Here is a 24,272-nt window from a genome sequence, read left to right as displayed (position 1 = left end):
CTATCTCTTTTTTCAGTGTCCTCTAGTTTTTGGCATATGTTTTTTACCTCCTTAGTTAAGTTTATTCCTAGGTATTTTAATTTTTTTGGTGCAATGGTAAATGGGATTTCTTTTTTAGTTTCACTTTCTGTAAGTTTACTATTGGTGTAAAGAAATGCCATGGATTTCTTAGCATTAATTTTGTATCCTGCAACATTGCCGAATTCATTTTTTAAGTCTAATAATTTTTTGATGGAGTCTTTAGGGTTCTGTATGTACAGTATCATGTCATCTGCAAATAAGGACAGTTTTACTTCTTCTTTTCCAATCTGGATGCCTTTTATTTCTTCCTCTTGTCTGATCGCAAAGGCTAATACTTCCAGTATTACGTTGAACAGGAGTGGTGAGAGGGGGCATCTCTGTCTTGTTCCTGTTTTTAGGGGGAATGGTTTTAGTTTTTGCCCATTGATTATGATGTTGGCTGTGGGTGTGTCATATATGGCTTTTATTATGTTGAGGTATGATCCCTCAATTCCTATCTTTCTGAGAGTTTTTATCAAGACAGGGTGTTGGATTTTGTCAAATGCTTTTTCCGCATCAATTGATATGACTATGTGTTTTTTTCTCTCAATTTGTTTATGTGATGTATCACATTTATTGATTTGCAGATATTGTACCATCCTTGCATCCCTGGGATAAATCCTACTTGGTCATGGTGTATGATCTGTTTGATGTACTGCTGGATCTGATTTGCTAGGATTTTGTTGAGGATTTTGGCATCTATGTTCATGAGGGATATTGGCCTATAATTCTCTTTCACTGTATTGTCTTTATCTGGTTTTGGTATTATGGTGATGCTGGCTTCATAGAATGATATGGGAAGTGTTCCTTCCTCTTGGATCTTTTGACATAGTCTGAGGAGGATAGGTTTTAGGTCTTCCTTGAATGTTTGGTAAAACTCCCCTGTGAAGCCGTCTGGCCCTGGGCTTTTGTTTGATGGAAGCTTTTTGATGACTGCTTCGATTTCCTCCATAGTTATTGGCCAATTGAGATATTTAGATTCTTCCTGATTAAGTTTTGGAAGGTTGTATTTTTCTAGGAATATGTCCATTTCCTCCAGGTTGTCTAGTTTGTTGGAGTAGAGTTGTTCATAGTATTTTCTAACAGTCCTTTGTATTTCTAGGGGGTCTGTTGTTATTTCTCCTCTTTCATTTCTGATTTTGTTTATTTGGGTCCTCTCTCTTTGTTTCTTGGTGAGCCTGGCTAGAGGTGTATCAATCTTGTTTATCCTTTGAAAGAACCAGCTCTTGGTTTTGTTGATCTTTTGTATTTTTTTTTTTTTTTGGTCTCTATGCCATTTATCTCCGCTCTGATCTTTGTTATTTCCTTCCTTCTGATTACAGTGGGATTTTTTTGTTGCTCTCTTTCTAACTCTTCGAGTTGTAGAGTTAGGTCATTTATTCTCATTGTTTCTTGTTTCATGCCGTAGGCTTGTAGAGCTATCAGTTTCCCTCTCAAGACTGCTTTCGCTGTGTCCCATAGGTTTTGGATTGTTGTGTTTTCATTGTCGTTTGTTGCCATGATGTTTTTTATTTCTTCTTTGATCTCACTGGTAACCCAGTCGTTGTTTAATAGCATGCTATTTAGTCTCCATGTGTTTGATTTTTCTGGATTGTTTTTGTTGTAGTTGATTTCCAGTTTTATGCCTTTGTGGTATGAGAAGATGCTTGATATGATTTCAATTTTCTTGAATTTGAAGAGACTTTGTCTGTGACCCAATATATGGTCTATCTTTGAAGATGACAAATGTGCACTTGAGGAGAATGTATATTCTGTGGCTTTGGGGTGAAATATTCTGAAGATGTCAATTAATTCCATCTGATCTAGTGAATCATTTAGGATTGATGTTTCTTTGCTGAGTTTTTGTTTAGAGGATTTGTCCAGTGGTGATCATGGGGTGTTAAGGTCCCCTACTATGATTGTATTGCTGTCAGTCTCTCCCTTGATCTACTCCAGAAGATTTCTTACATATTTGGGTGCTCCTATATTGGGTGCATATATATTTACCAGAGTTATTTCTTCTTGTTGGACTGCTCCCTTTAGTATTATGAAGTGGCCTTCTTTATCTCTTTTTATGTCCTTCACTTTGAGATCTAATTTGTCAGATATAAGTATTGCTACCCTGGCTTTTTTTCACTTCCATTGGCCTGAAAAACCTTTTTCCATCCCTTCACCATCAGTCTGTGTGCATCTTTTTTTCTGAGGTGGGTTTCCTGTAGACAGCAGATATATGGGTCATGTTTTCTTATCCACTCATTTACCCTATGCCTTTTGACTGGGGAATTTAATCCATTTACATTTAAAGTTATTATTGATAGAAACTTGTTAGTCGCCATTTTTGTTCTTTACCGCTGCGTTCCTTCTTTGTTTCCTATTTTTTCTTTTTACAGTAGATTCTTTAGCATTTCTTGCATTGCTGGTTTGGTTGTAATAAACTCCTGTAGACCATTTTTGTCTGTGAAGCTCCTGATTTGACCTTCAATTTTGATTGATAGCCTCGCTGGGTACAGTATTCTTGGATTCAGACCCTTCCTTTGCATGACTTTGTATATTTCATTCCATTCCCTTCTTGCCTGATGTGTTTCTGTTGAGAAATCGGTTGCTAGTCTGATGGGGGATCCTTTGTAGGTAACTTTCTGTTTCTCTCTGGCTGCTTTTAAGATTCTTGCTTTGTCGTTGGTGTTTGCCAGTTTAATTATTATGTGCCTTGGCATTGGTCTTTTCAGGTTCATTTTGTTGGGACTCTGTGAGCTTCTTGGATTTGTGTGAGTTTTTTCTTCCCTATATCCGGGAAATTTTCTGTTATTATTTTTTAAAACAGGTTTTCTATTCCTTGCTCAGTTTCCTCTCCTTCTGGCACCCCTATTATTCGGATGTTGTTTTGTTTAGTGTTGTCCCAGAGTTCTCTTAGGCTCTCCTCCAGCTTTTTAAATTTTTTTTTATGTAGAAGCTGTTCTGTTTTGGTATTTTTTCCTACCTTGTCTTCTAGCTTGCTGATGTGGTACTCTGCTTCTTCTAGTCTACTGTTGATGCTTTCTATTGAGTTCTTTATAGCAGTGATGTCATTTTTCATTTCTTCTTGGTTTTTCTTCATTTCCTCTGGGTTCCTACACATATTGTTGAATTTGTCTTCCATTCTTTTCATCCACCTTATGGCCATTTCTCTGAATTCTTTCTCTCCATTTCGTTTGCTTCCTTTTCTGATGATGCGTGTTTTTCTTTCATATGTGGGTTGGTTCTTTGTTTCAGCATGATCTCTCTTCTCCAGGTGTTTGGTTATGTAGTTCTTTCTCTGCTGCGTTGATTTAAAGGAACAAAATACAACACAACAAGGCACTGAACATAAATGTATTCACAATTAATAACCCGAAATAAAGGTGACCACCCAAGCGAAGAGAATTAGGGGATAAAGAAGAAAAAAGAAAAAAAAGAGAAAAAGATTAAAGAGAAAAAGAAAAAACAAAAAGGAGTGCTGAAATGAGATTGGGAAAAGGGAGAGAAGAAAAAAAAAGTAAGAGAGAGAATGAAATAGAGGTGGGGAAGAGGCTATTTGTATGGGGAGAAAACTCTAAGAGAACTGCAACTAATCCCAACTAATTCCAGCACCAGATCCCTGGAGATTAATGCAAACTACAAACAACCACTAATATCAAGCGAGGCAAGGGAAAACAGAAGCACAAAAATAACCAGAGAAAGACAAAATAAGCAAAACAGAAAAATGAAAATGAAAAACAAAACAATCTCCCAAACAAGCATAAAGAAAACCAATATACTCAAAATCAAGCAAACACTAGCAAAATGACAGAGAGAGAGAAAAAAAATTGGATAGTGAAAAAAGATAAGAGAGAGGTGTATATGGATTTAGAGCAAGGGATTGGAAATTAGATATATAAGTAGGGTGAAATTTAGACTGGGTAAAAAGAAGGAATAGGGAAAATCTAAAGCATGAATAGGGTAAGAGAAACACGACAACAAAAGGGGAAAAGTGAGGAAGAGAGTTTTGGCTTAAGGGTAAAGGTGAGATAGAGAGAAATGATGCTAAAGGAACGATGAAAATAGAGTGTAGAACACTAATCCCAAAATTAAATAAAGAAAAAAAAATAAAATGACACTTGAAAAAAATGGTAAAATGATAGCAATAATACTGGTTAAAAAAATGTAGTAATTAAAAAGTTAAAATCAGGTGATAAAAAAATAAAAAATAATAATAAAATAGGTTCTTAATGAAATGGTGAAAAAAGAATTTTTAAAAAAAGATAAAAATGTGCAGTAGTGAAGGTGCTTCAGATCTTTTACTCTTCTTTTTGGCACGCCTCAGTCCTGCCTGGCATTCAGGAGAGTGTTGAATTTCCCTGCGATACACTGTCCCTCCATGCTGTAAACCACAGTCCTGATTTTAAGGCAGGTTGTATTTGTTTACCAGACTGCCTTTATTTGTATTTATAGAAGAGACAGTTCTTGGCTCTGCCTCTGGGTGGCAGTGTGTCTGGATTGACCTCTGAGGCTATAAGTCCTCTCTATCAGGAGGGTTTATTTTCTCTATGGTACATGAAACTGGGTTGGGAAAGTCCACTGCCTAGAGCTGGTTCTTTAATTGTTACTTCCTGCTCTGTTTCCCAGGCTCCCCAAAAAGAACTTTCCCCTACAGGCTCTGTGAATGACCCCAACTGGGGAATCCCATGCACTGGGTTTAATAATCAAATGCACAGATCTAAGGGGAACTGTAACAACAAGAGCCTGATACGTTGTGCAAATTCGCAAGCCTCCACCTTCCAGGTCTGCGCGCAGTCTCCGCGTGCCCACTCGCCCCTGGCACCAAACAGCTGGCAGACTGGCAAAATCCAAGGCTGCTTTTTTGCATCCAGTCCAGCTATGGGCTTACTTTTAGCATTCCCTTCTGCCAGCAGCCCTGTGGGGCCCCTTCCCCACTCGCGGTTCACGCTGGTCCCAATGGCCGCAGACTCTGTGGGGCGCAGATTTTGCCCCGCGTGTGTGGTCCTCTCTCCAACCTGAATTGCAAACCGCACCTTTAGGGGAAGCCTAACCTTTCTGTGAGAAGAAGCAGTGCTCATCTGAGTTCACGCAGTCACGCTGCTTGAGATCCCTTGTTTCCAGGTTAGTGGCTGATCTCTGGATGCCGGTAACAGCCACTCAAGATGGACCATATACATTCTTTTGTTAGTCTACTTCTTTTTACTGATTTCACACACACACACACACACACACACACACACACACACACCGATGTGAGAGAGAAACATTTATTGATTGCCTACCGCACATTCCCTGACCAGGGATCAAACCTATAACCTAGGTATGTGTCCTGACTGAAAATCAAACCTGTACAGGACAACACTCCAACCAACTGAACCACCTGGCCAGGGCTCATACATACTTTTAAATTAGTGTTTTGATTTTCTTTGAATATATTCCCAGAAGAGGAATCATGGAGTTATAGGCTGTTCCATTTTTAATTTTCTGAGGAAACTCCAAACTGTTTTCCATAGAGGCAACATGAATCTGCATTCCCACCAACAGTGCATGAGGGTTTCCTTTTCTCCACATCATCAGCAATACTTGTTGTTTATTGACTTATTGATAATAGCCTTTCTGACAGGTGTGAGGTAACATCTCATCGTGGTTTTAATTTGCATTTCTCTGATGATTTGTGAATTGAGCATATTTTCATGTCTAGTGGAGATCTGTATGCCCTCTTTTGAGAAGGCTTTATTCAGGTCCTCTGCCTATTTTATATTTAGATTGTTTTGGGGTGTTGAGTTGTATGAGTTTATAATAAACTAGAGGCCCAGTGCATGAAATTTGTGCACAGGTAGGGTCCCTATTAGCTGCTGACCAGGGACTCCCTTCCCCCAGCTGTCTGCCACTGCTGCTGCTGCAGCCAGCAGGGGGAAGGGTATGTGGGTTAAGGGGCCTCATGCAGTTGGCCTTCCAGTGACACCCCCTTGTCAAACTCCCAGTCAAACTCCTGGCTGAGGGGACAATTTGCATATTAGGCTTTTATTATATAGGATTTTGTATGTAAACTCCTATCATGTATCATTGGCAAATATGTTTTCCCATTCAGTTAGTTGTCTTTTTGTTTTGTTGATGGTTTTCTTTTTTGTGCAAGAAAATTTTAGTTTGATGTACTCCCATTTGTTTATTTTTTTTTGTTGTTGTTTCCCTTGTCTGAGGCAATATAGCAGAAAAAATATTGCTACAAGAAATGTTCGAGATTTTACTGTCTGTTTTCTTCTAGGATTTTTATGATTTCCAGTCTTACTAGTATACTTAACTCTTTAATCCATTTTGAGTTTATTCTTATATATGGTGTAATAAAGCGGTCCAGTTTCATTTTTTGTTAGATCTGTCCAATTTTCCCCACACTATTACTGAAAAGACTGTCTTTACCCCATTGTATGTTCTTGCCTACTTTGTCAAATACTAATTGAGCATATAGGTGTGGGTTATTTCTGGGATCTCTATTCTGTTCTATTGCTCTGTGTGTCTGTTTTTATGCCAGCACCATGCTTTCTGAATACTATAGCCTTCTAGTATAGTTTGATATCAGCTAGCATGACACCTCCAACTTTGTTCTTATTTTTCAAGACTGCAGTGGATACTCAGGATCTTATGGGCTTCCATATAAATTTTTAGATTATTTGTTCTAATTCTGATATGCTTTTAAAAGCCAATTTACCTAGTTCACAAGTCTGTAGGAAGAGGAAGTCCAATTTATTTATTTTAATAGTAAATCATATCATATGAACAATCATGTGACCTGGTCACTCAACTCTTAAAACCTTCTAATAATTTTTGATAATATTTGGGAGAAAAGAAATTATTTTTAATATCTTATATGCTACATGATCTAGATTTAGTCTTCGTCTCCGATATCATCCTGTATCACTTTCTCTCTCAACTCCCGTCATAAAGAATTTTTTTCAATGATTTCAATGTGGTACATTTTTTCCCATTTCAAGTCCTTTCTACATGTTATTTTTTTTTTTGCTTGGAATCTTTCGCTTTCACCATTCATTCTAATAGTTATGCTTCAGTTCTCTATCTATTTGTAACCTAGTCTAATAATTTTTCCTTGGCCTTTTAGACCAACAAGGGACCCCCAACTTTTATTTCCCAACCACTTCAACTTTTTAAAGACACGTCACTTTATTCAGATTATGTCTATCTTACTATATTTCATTGAGATAAGAACCATGTCTCTCCTTTGCCACTATTTCTTTTTCTCTTTTTCTTTTAAAATATATTCTATTGATCTTCTACAGAGAGGAAGGGAGAGGGACAGAGAGTCAGAAACATTGATGAGAGAGAAACATCGATCAGCTGCCTCCTGCACACTCCCCACTGGGGATGTGCCCGCAACCAAGGTACATGCCCTTGACTGGAATCGAACCTGGGACCCTTGAGTCCGCAGGCCGACCCTCTATCCACTGAGCCAAACCGGTCAGGGCATCCTTTGCAACTATTTCTTTATATATATATATATATATATATATATATATATATATATATACTTTATTGATTTTTTACAGAGAGGAAGGGAGAGGGATAGAGAGTTAGAAACATCGATCAGCTGCCTCCCGCACATCTCCCACTGGGGGTGTGCCCGCAACCCAGGTACATGCCCTTGACCGGAATCGAACCTGGGACCATTCAGTCCGCAGGCTGATGCTCTATCCACTGAGCCAAACCGGTTTTGGCTGCAACTATTTCTTAATGTCTATTATGATACCTGATGTAAAAGATATTCTCAAAAAGTATTAGCTAATTGATCATTTTCTTTGAATGATCACAAGAGTCTTACAGTCTTTTGGGGCATATCGATTTTTTAAACCTTTTGGTATAAGAGCTGGACCTTAGACTTTGGTGAATTACCAAAGTAATGTTGGCCTAAAAACCCCAGCTGGCTGGCAGTTCTCCCCATTCTTGTTGATGGTTCACATCCCCTCTTATTAAGCTTCCCAAAGGTTACTTAATCATGCCATTCACTCAAGAACCTACTGTGTTCCTATCCCTTCTTATTTAGTCTCTACTTCACATTTTGGCATTCAATCCTATCTTCAATCTTCATAATTACCTATACGAGTCTGTCTTCCACTTCTTCCCAGTACAAACATTCATAACAGTATCAATTACAGTGTTCTCTGAATTATCTTTGTTTTTGCACATCATGTTCTGTTCTTCAGCTCATGTCATGTCTTATAATAAGGTTTTTATTAGGAGCTTTTCTTAATTGTTTCATTCTCAATCCCATTCATCTTTCATGGGCTGGCATAAAGCCTAACTACTAAGACAATAATATATGGTTTTTAATATCATTTCATATATCACTTGTCAGATGTGTATAACCTTGAACTAATTATTTAGATTTTTGCGTCTCCATTTCCTTATTTGTAAAACTGGGATAATAATAGTAACTTATAATGTGTTTGAGATTATTTAATGAGTTAACATATTAGTACATAGAATGAAGCCTGGTATATAGTAAAACATCAGTATTTTTAGCTATAATTCACTTCTTTGTGAAACTTTCCAATTCATTAATTTATTCCATGTCCCATTATTTGTAGTTAACTTATTTTGTGGCAAATACTTCACTAACCATTGCTTATAAAGCAATGAATAAGACACTGTCTCTTATCTCAAGGAGCTTATAGAAGAACTCATTAAGAGATAAGTACAGGATGTTCTGGAGCCTGGAACGGGACAGCAAAATCAACCCAGAGGAAGGGTTGTAGAGTGAATTGTTAAGAAAAGTCTTGTTAAAATATAATTCTTAGAGCACCACATGTAGTCCTTTGTGATTGTGACATATAGTGGAAGAAAAGAGAGGTAAGAGATAAACTTGAAAAGATTAGAATGCACATAAATGATAAATGATTTATACTTGTCATGACAAGGCCTTTGACCCATCATCAGTTCTACTTGTCAGTTGGGAAATTGAAGAGAAATCTTTTGGCAACTTACTGCTATCAAGTTGTTATGATGGAAGAAATGCCCTTGGCACTGATATAGAATTCACCTTTTCCTTTTTTCCTCAAACTGTAATTAACTTCCTAATATATGCTAAGCCATGTAGTAGATGAGAGATAGAACAATAAATAAAGCCAGGTTCCTGCTATGGAGGCACTCGTATTTTATTGAGGTGCACAAAGAAGCAAACAGACAGTTATAATATAGAATGAGAAAAACTGAGTTACAGGTAAATGCAAAATGCTGAGGGATTAGAATGGGCACATAACCAGGCTGTATAAGGGCATTGTTGTAGAGGCTGGAAGAGAATTGTTCATAAAGGCTTCTCCAGAGGTTTAAACAATGCAGACACCTGCTATTAGTCATATGAAGGGAGCAGGGAGAGTAAGGAAAATCAAAGCTCTAAGAAAAATCTGTGTGGCTGGGCCCATCTTCATCTCTCTTTTCTAGACATGGATCTCATTTATTGTCTGAGTTACTCACTTTGGCAGTGGATCATAATGCATTATATACAGCTTTATTTTGTTCAGAATGGCTATGTTAATTGTGTCTTCCTGGTAAAAAAGTAAACTCCTTATAAAGAGAGATAATTCCATGTTGTTTTTCCTATCGTAATAGAAAGCAGCGCTGGATAGGAAATAAATACAGGGGTTGGCAAAAGTAGGTTTATGGTTGCAACACAAATAAATAATATAATAATTAATAAATAATAATACTAGAATAAACTGTGTTTCATGTACTTGCAACAGTTTATCTACTTTTGCCAACCCCTGTATTTACTGCATTATTTACTGAATTAATTGGTTAATATTATCCCTTTTTTAATTAGTCAGTCCTATGTTATTTTTGTCAAACAAAACAAATATACATCCCCCACCCTCAAACTCATATCCTAAGGAAAAAAGGCACTATATTTTTCAGTCTCTTAGCTTTCTTAAATCTGTTTTATTTGTACTCTTATAAAAACAGCCATATAATATTTACATTATTTTTCAAGTAGAGAATCCTAAACTAAATGTAGTTCCATGTTCCACAGTAAGGATTTAGTCAATACCAAGTGTAGACAGAAGATTACTTACTAGGTTTTACATATTGTTTACTTCTGCCGTTATGTTCTATCATTATATTCTTAAATAGTAAACTGTACATTCCTTACTCTTGAGTCATTTTTTAAAAGAATCTGTTTTGTCTCTTTTTAATGCTAATATGAAAAATTCTGACTAATGCCTAGCACACAGTGTACATTATATTATGTTAGCCACTATTATTCATCTCATTATCATCTTTCTCTTAAGCCATTTTCTAATATAATCTTTACTTCCATTTATTTGTGCCACAGTAATATATGACCTTATACTTTTCTTTAATAAACTTCTTGTATTTAATGAATGAGTTTAAAAGGTTATCTTGAACCTGTATCTCATTTTCAGCAATAGTTCCAGAGGGTTGGAAAGAGCTTCAAATTTAAAAATATGGAAACACACTCAGAAAAGTCCATCAACTTTTCTCAGAGTCATACAGCTTGCTAGTAGTGTCAAAGAGCCTTAAGCCCAAGAAATAAAGTACTAAATACTAATAGCTTCATATGTATGGCATCATAATCTTCCCAGAGTCTCTGAAATAACACTATATGTATTCTCAAGACTAGACTTCAAAAATATATAGAAAAGATTAAGATTTTGGAATATGTCAACACTAAAACCATGTTTGCAACCATGCAATGATTCTTTCCTATCTTTCCACAATGATGTCAATTTGGTACAGAGGGAAATAAAATATACCTGATGTTATTTGTTCTTTGTGAAGCCATTGTTGCTCATTATTCAGCATTTTGTGCCTCTGTAGGCATTTTCAAATTGATAGTGTAATGACTTTTCCACTATCATCCCAAGTACTGAAATTAAGCTAACAGGTCTACAATTTTCCAGGATCATCCTGTTAGTAAAATTGGGCATTGAAGTCTATTTCAGACTTCTTGTACTTCTGTTCTGAGCAACTTCCTCAAAATAGCAGCAAAGAGTTTTGCAATAACATGCACCATTGCCTTTAGAATCTTTAGTTGCCTAGCATTAGGACCTGTTGATTTACTAGTAAATGCCATCCAGAATTTTTAAGTTATCTCCAACTATTTCCAAGTTATTTTGTTTCAGTGCAGTGTCTCAGAGACAGTTACCTAACTACCCTAGACATACGAGAAAACGAAGAAAAAACCTAAAAGCATTTCGAAGCAATTGATTTAATTTTTAAAACCCTTCATAATTTCGGCTTTCTTCAATTTCCTGTTTTTTATTCTTCATTATTATAAGTGGTTCTTTTTAATTAACTGTTGAGATTGTTGCTCCAAATCCCAAAGAGCAATGGATGTGTAATCTCTTAAACCAGTGAGTGGCCTTCAGATAGAGTATTAATTCTGTCTCAGTTGGCCCGGTTGGCATAAATAAATTGTCATGTGACTCATCTAATGGAATGAATGCAGAGTTGGATAACAGAATGTTGGTTAAAACAAAAACAAAGCAAAGTATTGCTTTCTAACTATGCAGCAAATAGCTTTAGCTCCAAGGAAACAAAATGTTTTCTTAGCAGTTGGGGGAATTTCATGATGTTATATTACCAATAGGTGGGCTTTCATAGTGTTCTTTGAATCCAATTATATCTTAAGTGATCAATTTTATTTATATCTTTTTTTATTTTCCAAAATGTTTCCATTGTGGTCATATAGGAAATAAAAGCATTTTCCATTTTATAATCAGATCAGACTATCTATGTAAGTTCAAGGTATCTGAAAAACACTTATTATCCTCACCACAAGAAAACAAAATTTCAACTGTAGTTCCAACCAGGGAATATTTGAATGAAATAATTAAATGTTGTAGAGTTAGAGATGAAACTGACAGTGAGGAATAAAATGCATTTAAAATTTTTCTAGCAAAAGTTTTTAGTAAATACCACATCATTAGCTCTGGTATATAACTCCATGGGATTGCTTAAACTTTTTTTTTTTTTTTCTAACTATGGAAAAGCCTTGAAGATAAAAAGGTTAGTGAAAGGGAAACAAATCCGCCTGAAGATTCATAAAAACTTCTACCAGTTAGAAATATTTGGACTAAATCTTCCCATATAATCAGTGACATGGTAATAAAGTTTCTGAACAAGATGGCATAGCAAATTAAACCAGGAAATGTTCACAATAAGTGAAACATTCTGTCTTAATATTGTGATCTCTGAATCATTAAGTTGGTAGATAACTAAAGGAACGTTTTTGGCAAAGTCAGGTCGACAAACTGAGCAAACTCTTCCTTGCAATGACGAATGGAAAGGAAGAAATGATTTAGCAATTTGAAGATGGTGCAAGTTGGCTTCCAACACAGCAATTTTCAACCAATATGCTGCAATAATTATTTTTTCCTTTGTATTGCATTTATTGGGATGATACTGATTAACAAAATTATACATGTTTCAGGTACACAATTCCACAACACGTCATCTTTACACTGTATTGTGTATTCACCACCCTGTCTTTTTTAAAAAATATATTTTATTGATTTTTTACAGAGAGTTAGGGAGAGAGATAGAGAGTTAGAAACATTGATGAAAGAGAAACATCGATCAGCTGCCTCCTGCACACCTCCTACTGGGATCCCATGTCTTAAAACATGCAATACCTCACTATTTAGTCAGGGACACGGACCTCTTTTCCCCGAGATTGTCAAATTTTAAAAAATGACAACAGCCAACACAGTAGCTATCTGGTGTAAATGAATTCAAATTATACCTATTTATATTTCAGATTGGCAAAAAAATAAATTTTCTGTTGTGCCACAGAACATTAGTAATTAGTTTATGTGTGCCATGAGATGAAAAGTTTGAAACTCTCCATTCTAATAGAATGAGTCACAGTCCATGTCTTAAGTTAGTTCAGGTTGCTATAATAAAGATTTATAGACTGGGTGGCTTATACACAACAGACATTCATTTCTCATCAGGTGCCAGAACGGTCAGGTTCTAGTGAGAGCCCTCTCTGGTTTGCAGAATGCTGACTTATCATATTCTCACATGGTGGGAAGAGAGCTAGTTAGCTCCCTGACATTTTCTCATAAGGGCACTAATCCCACTCATGAGGGCTCCACTCTCATGGTAATTACCTCCCCAAAGCTTTAAATGCCATTACTTTGAGTTTAGGGTTTAAACATATGAATTTTGGGGGGACATAATATTCAGATCATTGAAATCCATATTTTAGGCTTCAATTTTAAAACTACAAAGCCCTTGTAATTATTTTGGGCCAATTTGACCATGGAAAGTTTGCATGATGATCAGAGGTTGAAAGTAGCTCTTACTTGTCTCTATGTTTATAACACTATCCTCTTATTCTCCTACCATTTGAAATAAAATCCTTTTTTTTGTAATTGATTTCAGAAAGAGGAAGGGAGAGGGAGAAAGAGATAGAAACATCAGTGAGAGAGAATCATTGATCAGCTGCCTCTTGCATGCCCCCTACTGGGGATCAAGCCTGAAACCTGGGCATGTGCCCTGAGAGAAATTGAACCATGACCTCTTGCTTGAGCCTCGTGGCTGGCAGTTTTTATTAATACTATTTACCTAAGTATGAACTATTAAAAAATAAATGAATGTAATTCAATTATTTTATTTTTAGGATGAACAGCTCCAGACTTCAATGTATGCTCTAATATTTAATTCAAAACTAAAATATGCCATTACATACATAATATTTTAATTGAAATTAATGCACTTTCCCTACTATTCATGATTTCTTGATGAACACTGTATCATCTCACCTACTCAATTATTAGCCAATACTAAATTTAAAAATTTACTTTATTGGAATTATTCTGACCTTCCAGAAGATATAAATCATAAAATTATTATAATATATCTTTGGAATAATAAATAATATCCTCTAGATAAACAAACTAAGGGAATTGTCTCATTTTGATGTTGTTATTAGATTTCTCTTGGATTACATAGGGTGATAGGCACAATAATAGCTTCTGAGATAAAATAAAACTCAAAATATTTCATGGGTAGTCAAAAGAACAGAATGTAATATCTTTGTATTAATAACATTATATCTACCTATTATCTATTGGTCTATAGGTCTATCTAGACATCTGATCTATGAATGTGGAGAAAATCTATAATTTAACTGATTTGTAAAAGAGGATAACATTTCTTTGTGGTCACTTCACAAAAAATAATTAATGTGAATAAACTTAATCCCAAGTACTTTTCCTGTGGCTTAAATTTGCATTTAGTACTTTTCCATGAGAACTTTTTCTTAGGAAGTGCATTCCACAAAATACCAAGGGTTACATAGTCAAATAAATTGGAAAGATGCTGCATGTTTTATCCTTCCTCTTGGTAATTCAGTGTGGATTAGCACGTTACAGGCTTCCATTTAAGTGTCCCAGTAAAGGCTTCTGTTTACCTTGAGTTAAAGAAACATTTCTCAAACTCATTTGATCATGATACTTTTTTCCTATAATTCCCAATAACAGCCAACAAACTAGAGTTCCACATAATCCAGTTTGGGAAATTGAAAAAGAATTTTGAGATCATTTAGACTAACACATGTATTTTACAGATAAGTAGGACGAATCCCATGAGATATATTATACAGATGATGATGATGATAGATAGATAGATAGATAGATAGATAGATAGATAGATAGATCCCTGGCACATAGGCTCATAGTGGCCACTTAAACACTGTCATGTAAATGAGTGTGTGAATGAATGATAAGGCTAGACTTACGGCTCAACCGCATGTTGCTCAGGTCATTGAGCTTTTCAAAGGACTTACCTTATTTATTTTAAGGACAGTTCAATTAGATAACTAGGGTCTTTCATAATGGGAGTTATTAGCTTTGTAGCCTTGGGAACATATTCTCTTTCTTACAGGTTATTTATCGGTAGTAATTGGATGTCATACATGACAAAGTACTTACTACACAATGGCTATTAAGTTCTTCAGTAAATGTTGGTTTATTAAAATGTTGGTTTATTTATTAAGTTCTTCAGTTCCCTGATAATATATCTACAAAAACGATAGTGTCAATGATAGTATTATTCTATAACATTTTATGTATTTTAAAATTATGATATAGCATAAAGAGTACAGATCGTAAGTGTACAGTTTCCTGAATTTTAACAAACCTGGGTAAACAATATATAGATTAACAGAACCTCAGAAGACATCCCCATGCTCCCTTCCATTAACTACTGCTCAGAAGTATCTTATATAAATAAAATAAAACAGTACATACTCTTCTGTGTTTGAATTTTTTTGCCTCAAGTGAGATACATCCATGTTGTAGGTACGTAGTTATGGAGCATTCTTTGTTATTGTTGTATAATGTTATGTGAGTATACTATGGTTTGTTTGTCCAGTCTAATATTGATGTGTATTTTGATAGTTTCCGGTGTGGGGCCATAATGAAGATTTCTGCAGTGAACACTAATGCTCCTATCTTGTGAACATATATGTGTATTTCTGTTGGATTATGCTGAGAAGTGAAATTTATGGGTTATAGGTTATGTATATGTTCAGTATTAGTAAATACCATCAGTTGTCTAATGTTTGTAACAACTTATAATCCCACCAGAAGTGCATGAAACTTCCAATACATTCCAAAAGATTCAAACCCCAAATTATAACCCTGTATATCAGAGTAACAAAATAAAAAAAATACATGAATTAGAGGCATCACACATTAATGAAATAACATTGGATTTACAGGTTTCTTGAGTACAGTATAGGCTCTTCCAACAACTCTCTATACAATCTTTGAACAAAACTATTAGAGAACAGAGTTAATATCTGTAGATTCAGGCATTGGAAGGGCTATTTCCTTGCTTTAGAAGAATGAATAATGCATATGCAAACATAATTTTGCATATAATTTTTGGGATTGGAATCATGGAACACATAATGGTGATAGTGATTGGGATTCATAATGAATTTTAATTAAAAATATCTGGAAAAAAATATCTGAACTAGATGATATTACCTCCTTTAGTGGTAACAGTAACAATTGTTTTTTGTTTTGTTTTTAAGCCAACACATCAACTATTATTTAAGGTTATATTTCAAACACACATTTAGTATAGTAAAATATTTTCTAGGTAAATTGTAACTGTGCCAGCAGAGATAAATAGTTACAAATTAGTGATCATAAAAAATTGTATCAAATCATACTCAACAGATTCTATCTAATAAAGAGGTAATATGCAAATTGACCATCACTCCAACACACAATATGGCCACCCCATGTGGTCAAAGATGGCCACCCTCATGTGGCCACAAGGTGGCCTGCAGGGGAGAGCAGTTGGGGGTGACCAGGCCTGCAGGGGAAGGCAGTTGGGGGTGACCGAGCCAACAGGGGAGGGCAGTTAGGGGTGACCAGGCTGGCAGGGGAGGGCAGTAAGGGGCAATCAGGCCAGCAGGGGAGGGCAGTTGGGGGTGATTGGGTCAGCAGGAGAGCAGATGGGCATCAATCAGGCTGGCAGGGGAGTGGTTAGGGGGTGATCAGTCTGGCAGGCAGAAGCTGATAGGGGCAATCAGGCAGGCAGGCAGGCGAGTGGTTGGAAGCCAGCAATCCTGGATTGTGAGAGGGATGTGGGATTGGGACTAAACAGGTAGTTGGACATCCCTCGAGGGGTCCCAGATTGAAGAGGGTGCAGGCTAGGCTGAGGGACACCCACCCCCCCAGTGAACAAATTTTGTGCACCGGGACTCTAGTATGGTTATAAAATAATTAAAAACCAATTGATAAAAACCTGTAACATAAATAAAGTCTACTATTATTTAAAAAAAAAATTTTTTTTAATATATTTTATTGAGTTTTTACAGAGAGGAAGGGAGAGAGATAGAGAGTTAGAAACATCAATGAGAGAGAAACATCGATCAGCTGCCTCCTGCACATCTCCTACTGGGGATGTGCCCGCAACCCAGGTACATGCCCTTGACCGGAATCGAACCTGGGACCTTTCAGTCCGCAGGCCGATGCTCTATCCACTGAGCCAAACCAGTTTCGGCATGTCTACTATTATTATTGATTGTCATTTCATACCATAATTTCAATAAAATTATGGGCATGTAAATAACTAGGTTTTCAAAAAAATCTTGATATTATCCATTTTTAAAAAGGATATATTTGATATTATTTTAAAACAAGGACAATGTAATATTCTTTAACTGAATGCAAATGATTGGGTATTTCTTCAGAAGTCCCTTATGGTATATTTAATAAAGCCATTTCCTTGATAACAGTATTGTCTTTTGCTTATTACACTCTTTAATACAAAAACATTCCCTTTAAGGAATCACCTCTAAGTAGTTCAACCAAAAATAAGTGGGATGACTTGAAAAGCAGAGTTTGTATTACACAGCTTTGTACCACACACAGTTTTTTATATAATTGTCAGCATTTATCACTCTTTAAGGACTTCAGTTGCACATTAAAAGGATGAAAACATGCTAGCCAACCATCACATGAACCAGAATTCATGTGTCTGGCTACCCCATTATCATCCATATTAATGTTGGTAGACAACAGATCTCTAGAAGAAAGGGAAGATGGATGAGGAAATAGCGCAAGGGAAAGAATTTGGGAGCATACGACTTCAAAGTGAGCTAGACAGTTAGTGTTGAAATGGGTTGGTTAGCTATAGAAGCAACAAATAGGATCCAGTATAGAGAAGTATTCTGAAAAGAGACATGATTTCCAAATTGCTCAAATTGTGGAATAAGCTCAATTAAAACAAATACCTTAAAAGAGACCATATTCTGCTTTTTCAGAAAAAGTAACAATAATTTGCATCATTATTTCTAGAGTTCAAAAATAGCATATTGCAAGTCTCTACTACCCCTGTTGTGTTTAATAATATAATAGATAACTCTACTTAGGGGCTCTTTTAGCAGGGAGCAGGTGGCTGATCTCTGAACTCTTCAATTCCCTTCTAGCAGCAGGGCTCGTTAACATATTTTGCTCCTGAGACCCAGAATAAACATAGTGCACCTGGAAGTGTCAACAAAAAGCATGTACAATATTTTCTACATTACTTTAATGAAAGATATTATTTCTCTATATAAAACTGTTAAGACTGTTCATGCTTGCCTTCAAAATAGAAATCCCCAAAGAAGGGTCACTCAGACTACTCTCATTTTCAAAGAGTTAACCCTGGAAATCAATAGGAGCCAGAAAATAATTTCATATCATTTGCTATAAAAAAATCTCACCATCCCTTTATAACCAAGGGAATTTTACTAAGTATTAAATTGTCATGTTTTCTTTTTTATGTAACTTTTAAAAAAATATATATTTTATTGATTTTTTACAGAGAGGAAGGGAGAGGAATAGAGAGTTAGAAACATCAATGAGAGAGAAACATCTATCAGCTGCCTCCTGCAAACCTCCTACTGGGGATGTGCCCACAACCAGGGTACATGCCCTTGACTGGAATCGAATCTGGGACCCTTCGGTCTGCAGGCCGACACTCTATCCGCTGAGCCAAACCGGTTAGGGCTTTATGTAACTTTTGATGATGAAAACATACTGTGAAAATTTCAAAAGTAGATATCTCACTATAGATATTTAACAACATAGTGAAATGAAAGCTTAATTAAATAGATAAATGGGCAAATAGAATAAATTTCAAATGTAATAATAATAAAAATTTGTGATTTAATATTTGGTGTATAAAAGATTAACCATTCTGCTTTTGCATAATATGTAATCCTATATAATAAAAACCTAGTATGCAAATCGACCGAATGGCAAAACGACCAGTCACTATGACATGCACTGACCACCAGGGGGCATAAGCTCAATGCAGGAGCTACCCCAGCCCACAGGACCCAGGCTAGCCAAGGCAGCTGCCAGCAGGGGCATCCCAATTGACCCACTGGTAGCCCTGCAGAGGGAGGCAACTGGCAGCAGTGGTGGGGGGTGGGGCCAGTGAGTGGGTAGTGCTAGGCTGGCTAAAGCGGGTGCCAGTGGGGTCCCCCCCACTCGATCGCCCCACTGGTCACTCCACAGATAGGCCCTGATCACCGGCCAGGCCTAAGGACCCTACTCATGAACGATTTTCGTGCATCAGGCCTCTAGTATATCATATTGTGTGTGCAGAGTTCATGTATTTCATATGATACATATACATAGGGACACACCCTTGATCTGACCTCAAGCTGACTCTAATATTATACATTATTATACCTGTTCTTATTATTCCTTTTGTTCCAGCCAAACTGGTTAACTACTGTATATTATAGAATATGATATACAGTTCTATCTTGCTATCTATGCATTTGTTCTTAATGCAACATGTTTTCCCTCTAAAGTCCCACCTCCCATTCAAATCTGTCTTATTTTATGCTGGTTTGTATAAATAATGATATATCCATTTCTTTCAAAATATTTCTTCCTACTTCAGCAAACATTTTTTGAAAACCTCTTTTGTATTAGGTAATTTTTAAAGTTCTGGAGATACATTGAAAAAAAAGTGTTTTTACTATAATAGAAATTACAATATAGTAAGAGAGACAAACAAAAAACATGTAAATAAAAATGTCAATATATAAGAAGGAAAAGAACTAGACCAAGAGGAAAGAGTAACTGTGTGAAATACTTTAGGTTAGATGGTCAGGAAAATCCCTTTTGTTACAATTAACTTTTAAGCCGAAACCAGAAAACTGAATATGCCAACCAAGTGAAATGTAGGGCAAAGGGTAGGGAGATGGAGGAGTACGTGTAAACTTCATGATGTGGAAATGTGCTACAGAAATTTGGACAAAAACAATAGAAAGACCAGTATGATTGGAGTATAGTGAGAGGAAAAGTGGCACAAGATGAAGTTTGAGAGATGGACAACTGTCAAATTATATAAGATCTTATATGCCGCTGTGTTTTAGTGTTTAGTGTAATAAGATCATAGGCATGTCAGAAATTGTAAGTTCTTGTATCATCATATTGACTCCTCATGAAGACCTTATGAGGTAGGTACTATCTATATTCTAATTTTACAGATAAGAAAATTGAGGACCACAGAGGTTAAGTGATTGTCCACAGTCACTAGTAATTAGTACAAAAAAGATTCAAACTCAAGCAGTCCAGCCCTAGAACCAGAGCTTTATTTTTATCCCTCAGTGAGTATGATGGAAAGAAGTAGAATGACTTTAAAGAGGAGGCTTATATGTTGAGATTTATACATTTAAAAAATTATTCCCTGGCCAGTTAGCCTGGAGGTCAAATCCCCGCCAGTATTACCTACAACAATCTAGGCTTAACTACAACAAGACTGCGCATAAAGACCACTAGGGGTTGCACCAAGAAAGCATAAAAAATGCGGAGACAAAGAAACAGGATGCAGATGTCAGAAATGGAAGATATAGAGCTCAAAACCACACTTTTAAGGTCTTTCAATACTTTTCTAAAAACTGCCGATAAATGTCGTGAGATCCTCAAGAAATCTAATGAGACCCTCGATGTTGTGATAAAGAACCAACTAGAAATTAAGCATACACTGACTGAAATAAAGAATATTATACAGACACCCAACAGCAGACAAGAGGAGCGCAAGAATCAAGTCAAAGAATTGAAATGTGAAGAAGCAAAAAAACACCCAACCAGAAAAGCAAAATGAAAAAAGAATCCGAAAATACGAAGATAGTGTAAGGAGCCTCTGGGACAGCTTCAAGCGTACCAACATCAGAATTATAGGGGTGCCAGAAGATGAGAGAGAGCAAGATATTGAAAACCTATTAGAAGAAATAATGACAGAAAACTTCCCCTACCTGGTGAAAGAAACAGACTTACAAGTCCAGGAAGCGCAGAGAACCCCAAACAAGAGTAATCCAAAGAGGACCACACCAAGACACACCATAATTAAAATGCCAATGGCAAAATACAAAGAGAGAATCTTAAATGCAGCAAGAGAAAAACAATTAGTTACCTACAAGGGAGTACCCATACGACTGTCAGCTGATTTCTCAACAGAAACTATGCAGGCCAGAAGGGAGTGGCAAGAAATATTCCAAGTGATGAATGCCAAGAACCTACAACCAAGATTACTTTATCCAGCAAAGCTATCATTCAGAATTGAAGGTCAGATAAAGAGCTTCACAGATAAGGAAAAGCTAAAGGAGTTCATCACCACCAAACCAGTATTATATGAAATGCTGAAAGGTATCCTTTAAGAAGAGGAAGAGGAAGAAAAAGTAAAGATACAAATTATGAACAACAAATATGCATCTATCAACAAGTGAATCTAAGAATCAAGTTAATAAATAATCTGATGAACAGAAAAAAAAAATTATTCCGATTGAATTGGGAAGAAATGATTGACAGTGAGCAAAAGGGGAGGTATGGAAAATATTAGGAGATTGTTACAATAGTCCAAGCAAGAAATGACAGTGGTTTGGCACCTGGTGAAATGCAAAAAAAAAAAAAAAGAATAGATTAAAAACATATCTTTTAAAAATACTTTTTAAGTATATAGGCAAAATGGGTGGGATTTCGTAATGTATTAGATATGGGGGAGGAGGAAAGAGTTCAGTCAAAGTAACATGTCTGGTACATGGTATTTATTTATTTATTTATTTATTTATTTATTTATTTATTTATTTGGTATATGGTCCTTTTGCAGATCATCTCAACAGCCTTACTTAGTTGGCTTGCAGTTATAACTGAAGTCTGCTAGTCATTCTTTCTGTGGTAACTGTGAAGTTGGCTTTTTTTCTGACAATGGATATTTTACTAATTTTCTTTCCCCAATCCCTGCTTGTCAATCCTAATGTGGTAGATTTATCAGAATTACATTCTTTACACAACAACATCAAATATATAAAAGAAACAAGAACACTTCCTCAGTAACAATGTTATCAATAATCTTAAATCATAAGAATCATAAGGCTTGACACCTGAAGACTATCAATTGCCTCATCTTTTTTTTTACATCTTTATTGTTCAGATTATTACAGCTGTTCCTCTTTTTTCCCCCCATAGCTCCCCTCCACCCTGTTCCCACCCCACCCTCTGCCCTAACCACCCCCCACTGTCCTCATCCATAGGTGTATGATTTTTGTCCAGTCTCTTCCCGCACCCCCCACACCTCTTTCCCCCCAATAATTGTCAGTCCACTTCCTTTTTTATGCCTCTGATTCTATTATATTCACCAGTTCATTCTGTTCATCAGATATTTTATTTACTTGATTTTTAGATTCACTTGTTGATAGATGCGTATTTGTTGTTCATAATGCGTATCTTTTCTTCTTCTTCCTCTTTTTAAAGGATACCTTTCAGCATTTCATATAATACTGGTTTGGTGGTGATGAACTCCTTTAGCTTTTCCTTATCGGTGAAACTCTTTATCTGAGGTGTTTACCTATGCCGCCATTTTGGTTTCTCCCAATTGCCTCATCTTGATCTTGAGTTTCACAATGAGTCTTTGCTCATGATGATGCATGATGAATTCATCTACCCACCATCCTTTTGGCATCACCAATGTCAAATAGGATTTTACATGTTGTGGCGAAAAGCTCACCATACTTACCATTTAATTTTCAGAGCAAGTTTCAGTGACCAGTCGGTGGGGTAGGGCAAGACATGATACTTTCCAACTTCATTCTAGAAATTGAATGTTAAAAGTCACCATATGAATGTGGAGATGTCACATGTTCACTATACTCCTGGATCTCTCTCTATACAATCACATATTATCAGATTACCAGTTAACATATAGGGGAGCTCTGGTCTGTTGCTTGCTTTTTTTCAGCATCTTTTTATACAACAATATAATGTTCAATACTAGTAGAATTATACTTCTTCATACTGTCTTCAATACCAGAGATTGCTTTAGTTTCTCACTTGATCCCCTGTTCATTCAAAATCTGGCTCTCAGTAGCATGTGCCTCTGTAATCTGTGACATTTATGCTCCCTGATTTTCCAAAAGCATATTCAGGGTGGGGTAAAAGTAAGTGGGGTAAAAATGGAAAATAATACAATAAATAATAATACAAGAATTAACTCTGTTTTGTGTACTCACAACTTTACTAAGGTAAATCTACTTTTGTCCCACCCTGTATACTGTATGTAACTATATAGATGGGTATGAATGCTAAGAAATGCTTTAGTTCATTTGAAAAATAGCTATTGTCTAAAAATTTAAATATAACTTTCCCCAAAGATCAGGATCCATGATCACTTGCCTTGGGTAGGGTTGAGCTATATATACATAGAGTAAAACAGATGGAAGCTTCTCTACCAAACTGTCACTGTTTTCAAGAACTAAAATATTTCTTGAATGTGTCCCATATTTATATAATGTTATTGATAGTTAATGGTACAAATGGAGAAGCAGTATGTGTGAAAATTAACTGATTTCATCCATCTGCCCATTGGATTCACATCTGAGGAGTTGGCTATACATCCATTATTTTACCTAATAGGAAATTATTTCATTTTTACTTAACTAATCGGACCTCTCCAATGCCCATCAATTAAAATTTAATCTTTTCAATATGACATTCAATGTCCATACACAATATGAGACCCCCTACTTTTTTGGCTTTACCTTCCACTTTTCCTGTGTTTGAAACTTCTTCATTAAGCCAGGCTTATATTTATTCCTGAAGTTAAAATATATATATATATATATATATATATATATATATATATATATATATATATATATATATATATACATTTTCTATGTGGCTAGTCTTATAGAGCCATTCCAAATTCATTCAATTACTCATTCATTCAATAACTAAAAAGACTGCCTGCCAAATATATGGCTTTGAGTAAGTTCCAAAATATTTTTAAAGTATAATTCTTGTTTATTTTTTCTCACATGTAGCAATAGGATTCAAGGACCAAAAATACGTATCATGTTTTTCCCCCCCTCTTTGCTTAGATGACTTCAAACTATGACTTTTAGGGGGAAAAAATACACATGTTTTAGGGTAAGGATAATTCTTTGCCATTTTAAATCTCAGATATCCCCTGTATAATTTATTTTACTGTCGATGATTTCTCATTTTAAAAAGTTTTGAAGAAAATGGACTCCTAATGTAAACACCGTGGCCTCAGGAATTCTATTTGGGGGATGAAACGGTGGACAGCATGCATCCAGAGAGGCTAAACTAGGAACCAGATAAATGACCTCAAATTGATATTTATTTTGAGAATATCATGCGATCCAATAGAACAATAATTACTAG

This window comes from Myotis nattereri (genome assembly GCF_964212035.1).
Source record: "Myotis nattereri genome assembly, chromosome: X".
Classification (NCBI taxonomy): Eukaryota; Metazoa; Chordata; class Mammalia; order Chiroptera; family Vespertilionidae; genus Myotis; species Myotis nattereri.
Note: the sequence above shows the minus strand (reverse complement) of the source record.